We start from the raw sequence: 18,604 nt of genomic DNA, 5'->3' as shown, positions 1-18,604 counted from the left end.
CGCGACTCACACACGCGGGCAGAAGGCTCTTGGCGGAACTTCAGAGGACGCCTCAAGGCCAGTTACATCCCCGAGCTCTAGCGCCAGATACGAGGCAGCTTATACACATCAAGCCCATCCCTCGCAATATGCTTACGGAACATCATGCGGGCAGAAGACAGGCCAGGGCCGAAGTTCTAGAGAAAATGTATACGGTAAAGACGAAGAAATGGTTTACAAGTACGCAGCAAGCTGTAACCTAAAGGGAGCAATAGTGGCAGCAGAGCGAGAGACAAATGCAACACCAGCGCAACCATCACCAAAACTACCACTCAAGAAGCAGAAGAAGTGGCTACAGCGCTAGCCATCACCCAGACCAAGGCAAAGCAACCGATGTGATGTTGCTGATGTTTGCTTTACGGCACTGTTATGCCGTAAAGCAAACTCTCGCAAAAAAAAAAAAAAGTTATTTTCCGACTCTCAGCAAGCCTGCAGAAGATTTACTTTGGGATCGGTGATTCCCACAGCCTACCGCCTCCTGAGCTCAAACCCCCCGAACGGGCACCTCACGATAGTCTGGGCGCCGGCAATGAAATCGCCCACGCGACGGCCTGCGCACTCGGCCAACAGGCCCTCCAAGGAGAACCTGACCGCGCCCCTGTTGTGACTTACCGTACCATCACCCAGCATTACCGACTAGATCGGAGAATCTATCCACCACCACACCCGCAATTAAGTAAAAAACAAGGCTCAACCCTTCGCTTACTTCAGACAAACACGTTCCCTCACCCAGTCCGGCTCCATATGCAGTTCCCCAACCACCTTCCAGCTCAATGCATGTTCTAGGCTCCCTATACCACGTAGTCTGGGAATGTAGCCAAAACCCTGACTTGCCACCCACTTTCCCTAAACCCAACCTCTATAGCAGTGGGAGACTGCGCTGTCCAGCGCACACCTCGCCGGACTGACGGAGAGGGCAGAACGCGCAAAGGCGATGCTTGGACATCTGGACTAAGAAGCCAATCCCCACTCATATAAATGTTCGCTCTCGCTCTCTCCGCACTAAATTTCGTCGTTGCTGATGAGCCGCAAACGATGGCTCTAACGCTCTCCCAGATGGGACGCCTCTGATGAACCTCATGCTAAGTTTCCCCTAATCAGCTTCTGAAGCAAAACAAATTTGCACCTATCGTAGCATCATTAAAAAAACGGAGCTCGGTATATCGACGTGGATCTGTAACCTGTAAACGAAGAACCTGTTTTGTGTTCGATCAACTGTCATGTACAGGAACGCGAAAAACAGGTAATTCCTCTGACCGCAAACGACTTTTCTTCAAACCAGCTGCGTTCCCAGAACCCGTGCCGAAGGATGCGTAGCAGGTGGTTTTCGGTAGATACCGCAAACATGCCATCGGGTTATGAATGCCACCCGCATGTGCCGTGGCGATCAGTTGCTCAACCGTTATTAGTATACGAATAGCTGATGGCTTTCATTGAAACTGAATTGTAGGTTGCATTAATGTTCGCATGCACGGAGTAGTTCAGTTGCTTCGTGTAAAAAAATCATGATTTTGCTGGCTTTAGAGCGTATTGACACATTAATGCAGGAAAAGAATCCCGGGGGCGCGCTATATACACGGTTTTAAAACAAGTGCAGTGGTTCCTGGACTGAGGCGCACCGTTTACGTCACCCTATCTATACTGCCGTCGATGGTGTCCATACACTGGCAAGTCGTCAATGCTTAAATTAAGTAGATTACTGGCACGTCTAACTTCCGCTACCTTTGTGTGAACTAAGAATTCAACCTTCCTTCTTCTGTTAATTCAACATTCCCCTCATTCCAAGTTTTGATACACGCATAACAAGGATATGGATGCATCGTAGCATATAAAAGCATAGCATAGCTGTGCATATATAGCCTGTATGTACGCATAGAGAGGCTGTGCGTACATACATACGTACACCATATATATATATATATATATATATATATATATATATATATATATATATATATATATACGTACATACATACATACATACATACATACATACATACATACATACATACATACATACATACATACATACATACATGCTTGCATGCATGCATACGTGCTGTTAAAAAACATAATCTCCCTTGAATGCAAAGACCGTAGGCTTATACACGCTGAGAGCAGCACATGTAGTTGGCTCACGTGACTAGCGACAACGGATGTTGTGTACGTAACAGTCCAAAGGTTAGCAGCATGTTCAGCACGGCTTCCATGCCGTTTTTCGCGACCTTGGCACGACCTTTCTTTTTACGCGGCCTCGTACATCTGCCATATCGGAACGCAAGGATGCCAGAACACGGAACTTTTTCACGTGAAATAGACTGGTTGGCGCGATACTAAAATGCCTACGTGCATGGTCGTTCTGTTTCTCTTTTGTTCTTACGTCTACGTTAACGGTAGAGATGGTTTCTGCCATGCTTCTGGCGTCCTGTAGAGAGTTTTTTATACGTGTCGGAAATGTTGAAAAACGTCTTTTGGTGCCTGCTACACGTCACGAGCATTCCTTGAGCTCGAAGTGGTGTAGAAGGCAGGTAACAAAATAAAAGAAAAAAACAATGCGTACTTTTTACTGTTATAAATCTCCCTGTATAACCGAGTTACTCGAAGACGTTACTGAGAGATTTTAGTCTCTTACATGGTGCTATATCTCGCCAAAAGCCACGATCATAGCACTGGATGCACTGCGATTTTGCGCAGAATTCACTAATGGAACAGACATAACGGGAAAATAAATTTAAGATTTATTTCTCTTCTGGAGGCATCGCCAATGACATTGAATACGGTGGAAGCTGATGGATGTTTCACGCATCTCTTCTGTAGATTTATTACGCTTCCTTCTTTGGTGTAATTTTTACAACCATCAGTGTAGCACTCAGGCTGTATTCGAGTAGAATGTATATATATATATATATCCCCAAAAATGCCGGTGGACGTGCGTCCTACTGTCGGTCATCGTTTACATTAATTGTAATAATGGGCAATGGAATCGGCACTGTGTCCTCTTAAATTTATACGAGGTGCTCGGAAGCCCGACTGCAAAAAAGGGTGGCGATTACCGGCGTCCACACGGGCCCGGCATAGTGGCCCTACCGTCCTTACCGCACAAGCACTCGCCAACCCCCATAATCGAATTATAAGCGTCATAATCATCATCGTCATCATCATCGGCACCGCATGCATTCTATCATCGTAGCTTACCGCGCGTTGTCTCCTGAGCATGCGTGAGATGCAGGCGGAGTACAATCGCGCCTGCGGGCCTGTAGAGACCCACGCTGTCGCCGCTGCCTTCTACATACAGGGTCCACCAGGCGTTATAATAGTGATAATACCGTTGCATATTTACATGACAGAGGGTGATGCGGAACAGAGACAGGAATTACACCACGAATTACTCGAGACCCTCGACAGCTTCTCCACAACTTTCATTTCCTCGAGGCGCGCGAAACGCGTAACTCATCCACGCACTGCCTGGGATGACCATTTCAAACTCCCTTCGTATAATACACCGTGAAATAAAATCCAGCTCCGCATTCTTCCTTATCATCTACATTTACCTTTTTACCAAGACGCGTGAAATAATTGTTTCCCCCTCATATCTTTCCACGCGTGACTTTTGTGAAACTCTGCAACACTGCCGGATGATGTAGATAAATTTTGTCTAAGTGCTAGCTAGCTTTAATGTATAGCTCTCCGGCACAGTGGGTTGCCGGGATGAAACTTCAAGCACTTCAAGCACGTATTGACACATTAATGCAGGAAAAGAATCCCGGGGGCGCGCTATATACACGGTTTTAAAATAAGTGCAGTGGTTCCTGGACTGAGGCGCACCGTTTACGTCACCCTATCTATACTGCCGTCGATGGTGTCCATACACTGGCAAGTCGTCAATGCTTAAATTTAGCAGATTACTGGCATGTCTAACTTCCGCAACCTTTGTGTGAACTAAGAATTCAACCTTCCTTGCTGGGGCTTTGTTCAAATGCACGGCAGTATTCAGTTTGGAAGCTTTGTTTTTGGTTTAGGAAAGGCACGTCTATTCGTTTAGGAAGCTCGAACAGTAAGTTTCCTCGCTGCTGGTTATCACAAAAACGTTTACCCGCCGTGGTGGCTCAGTGGCTAAGACGTTGCGCTGCTGGGCACGAGGACGCGGGTTCGACCGCCAGCCGCGGCGGCCGCTTTTCTGGTGGAGACGAAAAGCAAAAACGCTCGCGTGTACGAGATTTCGGCGCATGTTAAAGATCCCCAGCTTGTCAGAATTAATCCGATCCCTCCACTACGACGTGCCTCATCACCTGCGTTGCGTCGGTGCGTTAAATCCTACAATCAAATCAACAAAAAAGTTTCGGTATTACCTGCTTGTTGCTGCTGCGAGTGCGTATGAACAATTTTTTCGAGCGCAAATGCACCAAATTCCGGAAAACGGCTGCTGTAAAAAATAAATGCAAAAAAGAGTGTCCGCCAAATTTTCGACAGTAAAATCGCAACAGTTCAGATTTAGAAGTCATAGTGAAAGTTCGATTCATAACCCCGTTAATATGGGGGCCATGAAAACGAAATACAAGTGTAGTTCATTGAAAATATTGCCTTGTACTGATAGCAATTGCACCTCTTTTGCTCGCGAACTTTTAACAAGATTGAAATAATAATAAGACGTGTGAAGCAGTGGCGACTCCCCAACCATCTTCTGCTGACGATTCTATGACGTCAGAGAATCTCGTTTGTGCGATTGGCGGCCGCTGGCCTAAGCCACCGCCAAAAAACATGACTGGGTGATGGTAGCGGAGTTTTCAGTTCCGTTTTATTAACAGCGTTGCTGTTTAGCAAATCGTAATTTTTCGTGTCCGCAGTTAAAAATAGCAAAAAAATTCCGAGCGCACCCACGTGAGCGCGCGCCTCGCAGCGACCGCCAGCGTCTCCTGCGCACGTTTGTCAAGGCAGCATACTCACTCAGAGAGATTGGCCAATATTGCGGCGACTGCCCGGCAGTTAAAAAACCAAGAAAATGCCTAGCGCTCGTGTGTGCATGCCTCGCGGCGACCGCCCAGCGTCCCCGGCGCACGTTTGTCAAGCCAAGCATACCCACTTAGGCAGATTTGCCAATATTCGCAAAAAAAAAAAAGAGAGAACTCCAGTGTTCGCCGTAATCGTGGCAACACTTGCTCGGAACGAGAAAGACGCGTTATAGCGAACGCCCCTCCAAAGTGATGTCCAATAATTATCACTTGCAATAAAAAATGAACGAAGTTCACCCTTATAGCAACAATGATGGAGTAAAGGTAGTTGTGGCAGCGAAGAAGCAGCAAATCGTCGGCAACTTAAACGAAGGTTGCGTACAGCTTCGCCACCTTCAAGTCTTACGTGTTAATGTGAGCTTCCTTCCTTCATTTTTTTGTATCACTTGAATGCTAAAGTTGAGTTAACACACTGATAACTATGCTTTAGTGTTGGCCCATATTACGCCACTCGTGCGCATATTACGCCACTGTGGCGCGAAATTTGAAAGTGTTTCAGTATTTCTTGTGTTTTCCCAGTTACAAAACGTCTTTCGTGGCTTGCATAGAGCTGAGTGAGTTATCCAAAGGCTAGTTATTTTTTTAACTGAACAAAGTTGTATTTTGTCTTCATGGCCCCATTAAGCTGGGGCAATACCGTGCCAGCCGCTTAACATCAACGTGAGCTATTGAGAGGAGGAAGGATTGAGGGCGTGTGCAGTTGAGCCTTTTCGCTGTTGACGACGGCGACGAAAGGCGAAAAAAATTCTCTAGAAAGTGGCATTAACAGATAATCCTCATAATAAAGGACGCGATTTCCCATCCCCATGCATGTGACATTTTATTGCGGGTGGTTTTGCGTCTACTCAATTTCCTCCGAGACACTGCGCTCTTGAGCGTTCGGCGACACGTGTAGGCCGCATTTAGTAACAACTGCAGCACTCGGAAAATGTGGCGTTCACGTCGGACAAATTGCCTGCGTGCCCTTGCCACGCTACGGGCTACGACTGTAGGACCCTGTACCTGGTCCTGCACCGTTAACATCCTAGCGCAACCACCAAAGATTGGGATACCCGGTATCCCAATTACTTATAATCTACCGGGTAGATTATAAGTGATCCTTCTGAACAATCTGTGAAAAAAATATATCCATATTTTATTTCCATTAGCCTCCCTAGCCCGGTGTTCTGTACCAGCTTGTCTAGTAAATGTTGGTGTTGGCTACAAATGGAAACACCGTACTTCTTTTGTTCTTTTTTCAAACTCCAAATTTTGTTGAAGTGTAAGCTTAACGCCATCCTTTTATTTATTTATTTATTTATTTATTTATTTATTTATTTATTTATTTATTTATTTATTTATTTATTTATTTATTTATTTATTTATTTATTTATTTATTTATTTATTTATTTATTTATTTATTTATTTATTTATTTATTTATTTATTTATTTATTTATTTATTTATTTATTACATACTGCAAACCCTAAGTGGTCCAAACAGGACCACCTAGGGTATGTAGGCACTTTTCCAGCCGTACGCAGCACTAAAATTTTCTGGTTAACGGCTGTGTACACTTCTCCTGTCTTCTGCACACTTCTGAACAAATATTTGCTGGCCTATTTTCCTAAGCTTTGATTCATTTAAATTACTTCTGTATAGGGAGTGTAAACCTAGATCGGTTAAATTTGAAAAGTAGCGACAGGGGACTTCTGGGCACGGCTGTACTGATCAGAGCGTGACCGCCTTGAATCAAATCCGCCGCAACGCAATTCGGAACGTCGCTGGATTAATAAAACGTGGCCTCTCAAATATACCGCGTATTTTTAACGCGAATACATTATGCGCCCCTCTAGACAATAAACCTGTCGTTGTAAGGAGCGGATAGCGCGAAAATTCCACTCTGGTGTTCCGCCACGCGGCTTTAAAATTATTAGGCCCCAACAGGAGAAGTAAAACACAAAACGAGCGCTAACCTCTCGTGGCTCCATTGAGCGCCAGGAAAAGCCGTCAGTCTGCCTGGGGTCCGTCGGACCTGTCCTAGTGACTCGTGCCGTGTCTCAGGATTGAAAGTGCGTCCACTTCAGATGCGCCGCCAGTTTAGCTATAGCTAAACTGGCGGTGCATTTGATACGTCAGCTACGCGCGGTCGGCCACGCAAGTACGCCAACAAGGTCTACACGCAGATGGTGTACGACGCCAGTGGATGCCACGATGCTTTTTCACTCAAGCCACGTAAACAGACTTTAGTGCTTTTGTTTTTGTTAACAGAACACTGCTAACCTGTGGCAGGCACTTAAGTACTGCCTCAAGAACGTCCTAAGATTCCTTTGCGTTAAAAATTTGAACCTTCTTACCGCTGCTGTAATAGTGGGGCAATTCAGTGCTGTTGTTGAGCCGTTTGTCGGAACTGTGTGGCCTCCGCAAGCCGTGATAGGCTTTAAAAATGCCAAAAAATCTAGCCGCCAGCAATTTAAGAAAAACGGTCAGGGCTCTTCCGGGGTTCGTCACGAAATACATCGTACGCAAAACAGGCGTACAAAACTCAGTGCAGCGTGCTCTCAACTATCGCAGCTTTGTGCCCGCTTCTCGTGCTATGACAGTGTTGTAATATCGGCCTGGAGGGGGATAAAAATAGACCTCCTTTTTCCCCTCTATCCAGCTGAGAAGTTCAACGACGACGTCACTGGGACTTAGCCTAACAACGAACTGGTCGGGCTGTGCAGGGCAAAAACCATCCGCCGCAGCTGTGCAGTATCGCGGTTGCCCGCCGCCATCGCTATTTTGGCTGCCACGACGCGGTTTTACCCGCCGTGGTCGACCAGTGACTAAGCTGTCGCGATACGGACAACGCCGTTCGAGGGTTCGGTCCCTACCTGTGGTAGCTATTTTTCTGGGGGAGGCAAAAACGGGAAATGGCGGTGTGTGTTCGAGATTTCAGAGCGCGCGAAAGGTGCCTAAAGCCCTCCAATATGGCGCTACCACGTGTCACTTGGGCGCGCACAACGGTACTACGAATTTACACGTGTATGGCGCTCATATTTACGCATTTAGTAGATATCGGAAGTGAGATTACGCATAAAGGGACTAATTCGTGAGTTTTTTGCCCTTGGTATAGCTGCATTTGGCTGTTAATTTAGTCACATCTATATATAATGATAGAGTTTGTTTTCGTTGCCGTTAAAACAACGTGTTATCACATAAAACGTCTTGCGTCTCAAATGAACCATTAAATTTACTTTACTCGTTAGAGAGCATTTTAACAACGTTCTGTACCAACAGGAAAACATTACTAATTGGATTTAATGGAACCGGTATCTTTCACAATCCTAACCAATCAATAATTTCGGCTTCATTTGATCCCAATGATCAATAATGTGACACTACATCCCAGTGTTCCTGCTCCACTTAGCTCACGGTTCTTTTCATCTGGCTCTCTACTCCAACTAAAATTTCTGACCCTTCTGGCTCTCTGCTCCAACTAGAATTCTGAATTTTTTGACCCTCAGCCAAGAGAAGCAGCAATAGCAACGTCGTGATAAAGATAAGGGATTATTCTTAATCGTTTCTGAAGCGTTATTTTCTGTCTCTCGTATCGCTTATTCCTTGATAGACACGCCGCAGTCAAAGCGCCGGCTCTCGCCAGAACTACATGTTGGCGCGGAACTTCTGTATCCGTCCGCTTTCCCGAACAGCGGTACTTTTCTTTCCCTCCTCTCGCTCATCCTCTTTCTGCGAGCATTTTGTTTTTCTCTCGTTCGGGCGCCGTTTTGTTCGTTTATTTTCTAACGGGCGCTGGCGGCGCTCTTTCTCTTTTCTCCTTTCTCGCTCACCTGCGCTACGTCACGCGTGACCCATACCGAGAACGCGGCGCCGATTGGCCCGGCGCAAGATGGCGTCAGCGCGCGCGCATGCGCTCCGCTCCTTCTCCGCTGGATTTGGCTGCGCGCCTTGGCAGACGACGCGCGGCTGTGCGGTGCGTGAACGACCTGCACCGGCGGCGGCCTTCGAGTTGCTACGAAGGGCGTGAAGCGAACGTCGTCGTGGTTGTAGCGTGTTTTGTACCTCCACAACAACTCTTTCTTTAATGAAGTCGAGCGGCAGCAATCACTTTCCCGGGCAGTCCGACCAAGCCAGTGTTGTTTCCCTGTGAAGTGCCTTCGCCGCGCCGTCTTCGTGGATTTGGCCTAGTGCAGTGGTTTTCCGTCGGTGTTCTTCGTGCCGCCGCAATTCCCCTCTGACTGCCGTCGCCGGATAACCGAGATCGCCGCGAGATAGCGGACCGGCACGAACGCCGTCCTCGACACACGACACACGCCTACTTACTTTTCCTGACAGCGCGGCGAGAAGAAGTTGAGAATCGCGAATTGTGAGTCGGGCCTTCGACTGCCAATCCAAATTTGCCTCCGTCTTCGTGATCCTCCTGGGGAGAAGTGGGGAGAAAGGTTTCTTCAGGCCTCTCGCTTCGTCTTGGGTGTCTTCTCCGACCGGCTCCTCCTCGACGTCATCGCCCATGGGATTCGGGCGGGAAGATTGTCATCACCGGTGATTCGAGGACAGCTCGTCCGTCAATCACAATCTCTCTCCGTGAACGCAGCTTTCCTGTAGCACACCGACATCTCTCGGGAACCGGTGAGTGGGGCTCTTTAATTTTGCCTCTTCGCTGACCTTGCGGCATCAGAATTGATTTATTTTCAAATTATTATTTGGCAGACTCATTTGTGGTGGCCACGCTTGCGCACCCATTCAGTTGTCAGTGCTCGGTTGACCGTTGACTACTTAAAAAAAAAAAAAAAAAACTTTCTCCAAACACCTTCGGGGATTATATTTCAAAAATTTTATTGCCTTAGCTTCTGAACTGAAATGAATTCTTAATAATTGCTCGGAGCTTGAGTGAAGGCAAGGCGTTCTATTAAGCTTGTCTTAAACGAAACTGTCATTAATTTTCTACTTCCAAATGTTTGGAAACACAGCTAACTTCCTCATTGATCGGAAAGGTCCTTGATAGCACTTCCCCAAATTCTGAATCTCGAAAGAAACATAATAATAAAACGCGGTAGGGAGGGCGGCCGCTGTAGTGTTCCGCAAGCTGCTATCACTATAGCAGCATGCTTTCACTGTCATCACGGCGGAGTTCGATAACTGCTACGGCGTTGCGCAAGCAAGGCGTCGCGGGGGTTTAAATTTAGCTCGTTCCTGAGTGGCTATTTACGAGTACGGACATCTGAATGTCCGCTTTGCGCAAGCGTACACAACACGGGTGAAAGGAAGCTAATGCACGACCCTCCCCCAAGTGGAGCGTAGTTTTTGTTCCCTTTTCGTTCCCAGGAATCACGGATTTTCACCTTTGTTGTCTGCATGCGAAGCCTGTGTGTGCACTGGAGAATGAAAGCACGTTTTCTTCGACAGTCACAAAGTGACGTGCGTTGCACGGAGCATGCGCCATTTTTACGTGTGCGTGAAAGAAACGCCGGAAAGATCGATGATCGCTTCCCGTTCTGTCATTTCTTTCCACCCTCATCCTGTAGCAAAATGCTCGTGTTGCTACAATGAGGCTGTTTTTTTTTTTTTTTTTTGCGTTTTCGCAGCCTTGCTAGCTAGAAGCTCCCGGCCCGAGCAATTTATGCAGATTTAGTTGTTACACTCCGTATCTGCTGCCACTGGTGAAACTCTCTAACCGAAGCATTTGTCAGTACTGTGCGACCTAAACATTATATGAAAACAAAAACCACGTTGAACCTGGGAGACGTTTTTTGTTACGCCGGATCCTCGCCTTTGGTGTCGTAGTTCCGTTTAGTGCAGTCGGTCACAGTTACGGCGGTTCAGGACTTCACTGTTATTAGCGTATGACTAACATAACACTAACTGAGCTAACATATATGTTAGCTCAGCGCTCTCCATGACACCTACAGATCTGTTTATACGAGTAGAGTTTTTAATCTCGAACCAGTCTACCGTGCACTCGGCAGGTTTAGGGCTCGAACCCGGTGTTGCGAATCTCCCTATTTAAAGGAGAAATTTCTTCCGTGACAGCAAGTCATTAGTACGAGATATTTCACGGTACAAGTCGAATTTGGGAAGATTCCCGCATGAGGTGTAGACAGAGAAGACGTTGGGTACAAGGAAAGGCGAGCTGAGCTGTACGTTCGTTTCAAAAGCTCAAAGGAATCTATAAAACGAAATTAACAAACGGCCAAAACCCCTCAGGAAGTTTTGTACGTACTATACTAAAGAGGCATATTTAATAAAACAAAACTAATTTTCGTGGAATACGCACCGCAAACTATGCAGTATCGACCCTCGTTATCACGAAGACCTCGGGGCGGAACATGGCTTCGTTATGAGCAATACTTCGTTAAGAACGGGAAGGATGCGCTCTATACGCACTTCAGTGGGACCGTGAAAGACTTGGAATAAAGCCTGATTTAGAAAAAAAGTGATTTCATTGCTACGAGGTGCAAAGTTAAGGATTTTGACCCAAAGACGTCGAGCAGTGGTGTGGCTAATTTATAATGATGAATTACATCGTACACCGTACATCGTGCGGAGTAAAGTGTGTCGACCATAAGCCATTGTTTTTTTCTTCCCAAAACAAAAATGTCGCGCTTCATTTTAGCAGCATTGAAGGGCTCTTTTGAACTATCCATAGTACATATAAAACGGCCGATAACGTATACCGTGAACGCTCGTTCTAACAAAGTCCTGGGGGAATAATCTGGCTTCGTTGCTTGCGATACTTCGTAAAAACAGATGATTTGCCCTAAATGCGCTGCCGTGTGGACCATAAAATAATTCGAATTAAGCGGGAATTCGATATAAGCGACTTCGTTATAACGAGGGTTATTTGCGTATTCTTTCTTTTTTTGTTTTGAAAGATGCTTCATTTCGTGCTGAAATTCCGCCGCTGATTAATTTAGTCACTCCGTGCACTCAGATTCAATTCATGCGTATAGTTATTGTCTTCCGTCTGTCTGTGTAACCCTGACGATTTCGTAAGATCGACTGAGATAGCGAAAACGAATACCGAATTTCGTAATTGCGTAGCTTGGCGAACGGAGACAGACGAACTCCCGACGAGAACATCAACACAGTGTGTTCATTCTCGGGACGTCTCTTTCGGTAAATGGTTCCCTTGTAACATATACGATGTTTGATAACATTATTTGATGGATTGGCGGCAGCGTAATGCAGGGCAGGACGATAAAGTGGACGCTATCTGTCTTCTGACTGTTTCGTCTTTCGTTTCGATGTCATGAACGCGCTATTTTATGCATACCAAATTCAAATTCGCTGCGTTGCACCATAATGTATTGTTGTGGCGAAGGTTATCGTTGTTTTTATCGCGTTGAAGGTCAGCCGTGCCCACATGGCGTGATTCCTGTGTAATCCGCTATCTTTTTCATTGTTTTGTGTTGACGGCGCGCGCGGACGCGCCAAAGTCAAAAAAGAACGTAACGGAGAAGCGCGTTGCCGATTCCGGTAGTAACGCCGACGCGGATAACGACGCCGCTCCTAGCGAGTACACTCGACTCCAGCGCTATGCGTACGAGGAAAAAAATGGTAGCCTGTTTCACTTCCCTGCATGCTGCAACGTGTTACACTGCCGTGTATAAGCACGTGCTTTTGCGTTAATTTTTTATTCGCTGCTTCCCCCGTATACCGGAACATGCGCCGCCGCCGCGCACTTGCCCAAGAACGAACGAACGGCGGCCGGCATGTCGGTGCACAAGGTCACGCGACATCCGCTTTATCAACTCCGCGAAGCTGCGGCGCGCGCTTTTGTTTACAGATGCGGCGTCGCACCTGTGCGTGTCGTTACACCGCGGCTTATACCGCGCGTATACTTCGATCCGCGATGAACTGGCCAGGGAAGATTGGCTGGCTGCTAATTGCCACTTCTTGTGACCGAGAGAAAGAGAGGTGATAAGTGACCGATTACATTTGCGCGGTACGAACGGAGTTGCCTGAAACACAGTCCTCCGCGCAAAGGTGGCGCTGAAGCTCTGTCCTTGACGAACACATTGAACGGAGAACAATAATAACGAAGGTGGAGGCTGGGAGGTGTTGTAGGGAGCCATCTTCGTTGGCTCTTTACAACGTTGGACGTCACGAAAGTCAAATGACGCATACCCACTTGGGGGGATTGGCCAAGAAGAATTTGTTTAGTCGTGAAAACCAACTAGAGGTCCTCCCCCCACAGCTGATATCGGGCTTTGTTGTCTGGCAAGGGGCGTTGGCAAGGATGCAAATAACCGGAACATGGAGAATTAAAGGGACCCTGCAGCACTTTCGATAAACGCTTCCACTCTTTCCTTCGCGTGTGGAACCACTGCGAAAGCTGCAGCAGCAGTTATCGCCAGCACGGAGCGGCACTGCGTGATTTGCTCGTCGCACCAGATCGCCTTCCGTTTCTGCTTTGTTTTTAGTGGCTTTATTTTTCTATCGAAGTTTCTATCGAAAAGCGTTCACTGCTGCAGCTGAAGGAAAACTGGCCAACAGCCGCTGCATGGCCTCAGTGACGTAATTGGAGCCGTCGAAGAACGTCGAGACCGGGAAAGAGAGAAAAATCTTTTGAGCGAGTTTCCAAGTTTCCAAGATGGGCATAGAGCAGTAATTTTTGGCGGAGGTACCTTGATACCCCCTAATCTAAGTACTGGGTGTATTGGGTGACCACGTTCTGCAAGCATTTAAGATTTCAAAAAAAGTTGAAAAAAGGTGTTGCAGGGTCCCTTTAAGGTGCTGCGCGTACCTTCCCTTCACCGCGTTTAGGGCACCATGAAAGCGAGTTTCCTGAAAGGCTATCGCATTAAAAACAGCCAATCTATTCGAAGGTGCTGGCGAAACGCATTAGCTGCATGTGCTTTGCGAGTTATGACCCGGAGGATGCTGACGCACGTGGGCTATAAAATGGCCTAGCAGGAACCTCATCGATACGTGCGGCGGCAAAGGGAGGCGAAGGCAACCGCGATGCCCTCTGATAAGTCCTCCGCGCGAGTGTCGAGGGCATTTTCACAAGTCGTCACGTGCTCCGCGCGCGTATCTCGCATGTGCATAAGAGGGCGGGTGCATCGATAAGCACCCCATCCGCCGCTTGTGTGCTTTGCGTGGAGTGTAGTGCGGGTTAGATAGCACTCGCCGGCCGTACGCGGGAGGGGCGTCGTGAGTGTTTTCTAGCGACACTGCGGTGTTGCCGACGTTCGTGCTGGAGCGGTAGTGTAATCTATACGGACATCAAACGGATTAAAAGAACGCGCCTGCGTGATGACGTTGGCAATCCTGCCAGTCGCGTAATTCTAAGCTTTCCAGGTTCATTTCAATTGATCGATTGATTGTAAAGTTTAACGCGCCGATGCAACGCAGGCGATGAGGCGCTCCGTATAGTGGAGGGTTCCGGGCGAATTTTGACCGCCTGGGGATCTTAAACGTGCGCCGAAATCTCGTACTCACTGGCGTTTTTTTCGCTTTTCGCCTCCATCAGAAAAGCGGCCGCCGCGGCCGGGAATCGAACCCGCGTCCGCGTGCTCTCCGGGTTCATTTCACACTGAGGTCCGGTACGTGCGTGTGCGCGTACGAATGCGTGTCTGTATATTTTCTTTATTCGTGTGGGACACAACTTCGCTTTGAAGGGGCAGTGCACGAATCGTTTACCTATTCATTCAATTTTCTGACTAAATATCTGTTTCCCCCCCGTCCCACTGCCGCCCGAAAATCCTGATGTGCACGCACGTCAAGAGGAGGTCGAATAATTTGTGCTAACGATGCCACGTTGCTGGGCGCCAAGAACTGTACCGGAAAGAGCGCAGGCACAACGCTAAAGGTATGCACGCCCATGGACGAAGCTCTGGTGACCTCGTCACTGGTGAGCACAGTTGCGTGCATGGCGCGACACAGTGGCGAGCCCCCTGTCGTGCCGTGTGGCTCTTCTTCCCATTCTTCTCCTCACTCGGTGGACGTCGGCGGTGCGCGGCAGCTGACAGGAACCGCCCATGTGTTGTGCGGCCTAAGGTCATCCCGCGGCTGCGAACGAGGTTGCCGCGAGGCCACGCCGGCAGAGACAGACACACAGGGCGGCCGTGTCCATCATTTGCGACGGCCGAACGGGCCGCACGCAGCCACCAGCGCGCGTGCGAGATGGACGATAGGCGCGAAACAGAGAGATAGTGCGCGGGCGACGGTCTCGTTCGGAATATCACGCCGCGGGCATACAACGTGAGAATGGGTTAGGCAAATGCCCTCGCAGTTGTCAAGCGTCTTTTCGTTTAGCCATACTGCCGAACTGTTGGTAGTGTGACGCTGAGTATACTATAATTTCATCGCCACAGTTCAAGGCAACGGCTCAGAGACCTGCGTCCACCATATCGCACGTATACAGTAAATCCTCGCTACATCGAAGTCCTCGGGACAGCTAGAAGCTGACTTCGTTATAAGCGGTGCTTCGTTAAAAGCAGAGCTGCAATGGGAAGGGTGACCAACGAGTGAAACAAAATTCTAATAAGCGATTTCTATTTAATGCGGATTTACTGTACCATTATGGGGGTATCGCAGGCCTCAGCTTTTTCTGTGGTGGCACAAAGGGCGGAAGTTTGCTGCTTCGTGTGCGTTGCTCGCAGTATCTTCCGCATCGCGATTTGTTATCGTCCGCTGCGAAGTGGCCGTCTTGGCGTATTGTGTTTGCCCGTCAGCTGCTCTTTTCTCTTCTCCTTCCTTCTGGACAACAGGCTGCACACCAGCAATGCTCGGGTTATGTTTCCGCGTACACTGCTGTCGCTTCCGAGACTTTGGTGTTGGGTGCCGCCCGCTGGTACCGTACCGGTACCGCTATTCCGCTCGGCTATAACTCTGCTTTGGCCAGAAGGAGCTGAAGAGTGGGGAAAATAGGCGCAACGACGCGCTTCGCAAGGGAGGTTGCGGACAGAAATCGACGCCCGTGACCTTCGCCACGAGCGCGTGGCCCCCGCTCCCTCCCCGCGTACGGACACGCGCACACAGTCCCGCAGCGCTCGCGTGGCTGCTTGGAAGTGCGCCCCAGGGTCGCACAATGACCGCCCGATCTCGCGGTCCGCGGACTTTCCCTCTTCATGGGGTTGCGCTGCCCCGACAGGAAAGGAGAGCGGAGCAAAGCGAACTTTTGTCGCCCACATCCAGCCGTCCACCTCCTGCCGCGTTTTTTTTTTCCTCTTACTGCTAGCACCACCACGTAGAAATAAATAAAGAAAGAATAAAGCCAGCAAAGCGCGAAACCGCGAGCTTATTTTTCTTCCCATTTTTCCCTACACCCGTGTGTCCTGACTTCGATGAGAAAGGGGTGGTGTTCTTTTGCCTCTCCGTGTCTCTTTCTTCATCCTGTTTACGGCGTCCCAGCAGACAAGTTATGATTTACGGAAAGCGGAAAAGGAAGGGGGAAAGGGGGGGGCGAGAATGGGGTGGAGGACGCGCGCCCTGGCGGGACTTTCGGGTATCGATCAGAATGAAAGAAAAGAAGGGGGCGTGGGGAGGTTTAGGGTTAGGAGGGGGTTACGGCCGTCACCCCCATGCTGATAAAGGCCTGCGCTGTACACCTTGATGAGACAGCTGTGAGGGCCGAGTCCAAAAAAGGGTAAATAAAATTGAAGAACGATGCAGACGCCCGCAGATATTGTCGTCTTGGTGGCGTTGAGAAGCGAAAGTGGTACGTGACTCCGGGGGTAGAGACCGGGCTAGGGTGGGGTACATCATGTGGAAGGGTGGGGGGCTGATGAGGGGATAAACGCGTTGTCCTCAGACGCGACCGCGGTTGCATGCGCCGTGGCTGCTTGCTTTTGTGAAAACGGAAGTCGCGGAGCTGCCCTTTGCCGCCGGGAGGACGGAGCGAGCAGATGTGCTTTGCCTTCCGCCCCCACGCTAGCCCGGAGCCGGGTCGTTTGTGTAGCATCCCTGTACAGCCTTTCTACAGCGACGCGTTACCCTCTCCCCTTCTCTGTTTTCTTCCAGCTGTGTTTTCGATTCAAACCAGATGGATGTTTTTCTTTTTTTTTTTTTTTTACTTTTTACCTATGTTGTGCACAATCTCGCGTTATTTGTGAGTTGCTTTGTATAAAACGCGCGTGAGTTATGACGGTAGTCCGATTGTCGAGCATGAGTGTCTCATTCCTGGCGAAGCTGCCGTAGTATTCCGACGCACATATGGCCCGTGCAAGTGTTCCCGGACAGTCGCGCTTACAGTCCTAGCCTGCCAGCTTTTACGGTAGAATGTGTGTTGCGCAACAGCGCTCACCCACTTTTACCGGTACGCGGCGAGCGTGCCGTAACGACTGCCGTCGCCCTACGCCGCTGACTTCAGAGACATTGACGGGGAACAGGGATGTGTAAAGATTGTTCTGCCAACGCGGGTTCATGTGTCGCAGGTGAGCATTTCGGGGAATCGAAGTGAATGAGAAGTATTCCTTTTTTTTTTCCTTGTCTAACGGGCTATCGAGAAAGAAGACAATGGGATGAGTAGGGACGAAACAAATACGAAGACATTGTCGTTATCCGGTACCGACATTGAGGGGACAAATCGCCGGGCGCCCTTACTAAAAATCAGTAACTTGGACGGCGTCGGTATTTTCGCTTCCGGAGCGTGGATGTATTTTGTGAAGCGACTGTAAGTGATGTAAGTGAAGTGACTATAACGATAAGTTATAGTTGCAGCGAACCATTGGCAACATTTCGGCTTTTTGTGGATGGATTAGATGAGTGAAACCAGGATGCTGAAATTTTAAAGTTAGCTGTTTCTAGAGAAAAAACTCCCATGTGAAAAAAAAAAAAGTGTCCGAAACGTACAGCGTGTACAATTACTAGCAGTTTATTCGGACATTCTTTGTGATGTGTTATTCAAGCAACAAAGTACCAGCAAAAACAGTCCCTCCGGTACAGTAAATGGTCCTTCCCTCGGCGAGTGGTACCCATCCGTCCAGCGCTTTTCAACAATGTCGCGCTGACGTTTCTACGCAACCTTGAACTGCCTGCGCAGGTTTCCGAGATGCACCTGCTTCGTTTGTTTCATTTTTTTCATTTTAATTCCCCCGGATTACTTTTTCATTGGTGCGCACTCGTTCAGCCGCGCAATAGTCGAGCTGTCCCGGCTTCCCCGTGTGTACGTGGCGGCAACAGTGCTCCATTTGTCGCCGGGGCGGATATTAGAGGGGCGCCACGGAACAGCAGCAGCGGAAGGAAGAGGACGGAGGAGGCGGAGGTGGGGAGGAGGATGGCGGACAAGAGGCCTGGCGGGGGCAAGCAGCGGGCCTTTCGTTGTCGGCATGGCTACACCTTGGCGACGCGGATGCTCGCCGAAGAAAGAAAGCAGGCGGTTGCTGCGGCGCTAGACTTTTCTCATCTGCGGCATTCCGGGCTCCCATGGAAACGGGCCGCTGACGCCACTGGTCCTGCCGCTGCCGATCAATGGGACAGCACGCGCTGTGCCGGAGAGGGAGCGGGCAGCCCGGCGTCGACGTCACCGGCGCATGCGGCTGATCCCGACGCCAGGGGGCGGCACCTGCGGCCTCTTTGTCCGCCGCTCTGTGAGTGGGCGGATGAGCGCCGCGGTTCGGGCCCCCGGGA

At 49.0% G+C, this 18,604-nt stretch overlaps 1 protein-coding gene across 5 annotated transcripts in view; it reads left to right on the top strand.

The window, feature by feature from the left end:
* The window catches only part of Mef2 (myocyte enhancer factor 2), a 278,552-nt gene that overhangs the window by 144,612 nt on the left and 115,336 nt on the right, over nt 1-18,604 (top strand). For 2 of the 5 annotated variants that reach the window (XM_077700121.1, XM_077700120.1), the window contains exon 1: nt 8,979-9,658. The exons of 1 other annotated variant lie outside the window; for it this stretch is intronic. The gene's annotated coding sequence lies outside the window, so the exon portion shown is untranslated. Of the gene's footprint in view, nt 1-8,976; nt 9,659-18,604 lie in introns of those variants that run through there. 2 more of the 5 variants (XM_077700119.1, XM_077700112.1) reach the window with 2 other exon arrangements.

Source organism: Haemaphysalis longicornis, unplaced genomic scaffold (genome assembly GCF_048455015.1).
Source record: "Haemaphysalis longicornis isolate Haplotype H1 unplaced genomic scaffold, Haemaphysalis longicornis Haplotype H1 scaffold_2, whole genome shotgun sequence".
Classification (NCBI taxonomy): domain Eukaryota; kingdom Metazoa; phylum Arthropoda; class Arachnida; order Ixodida; family Ixodidae; genus Haemaphysalis; species Haemaphysalis longicornis.
This window is presented reverse-complemented; position numbering and strand designations above follow the sequence as displayed.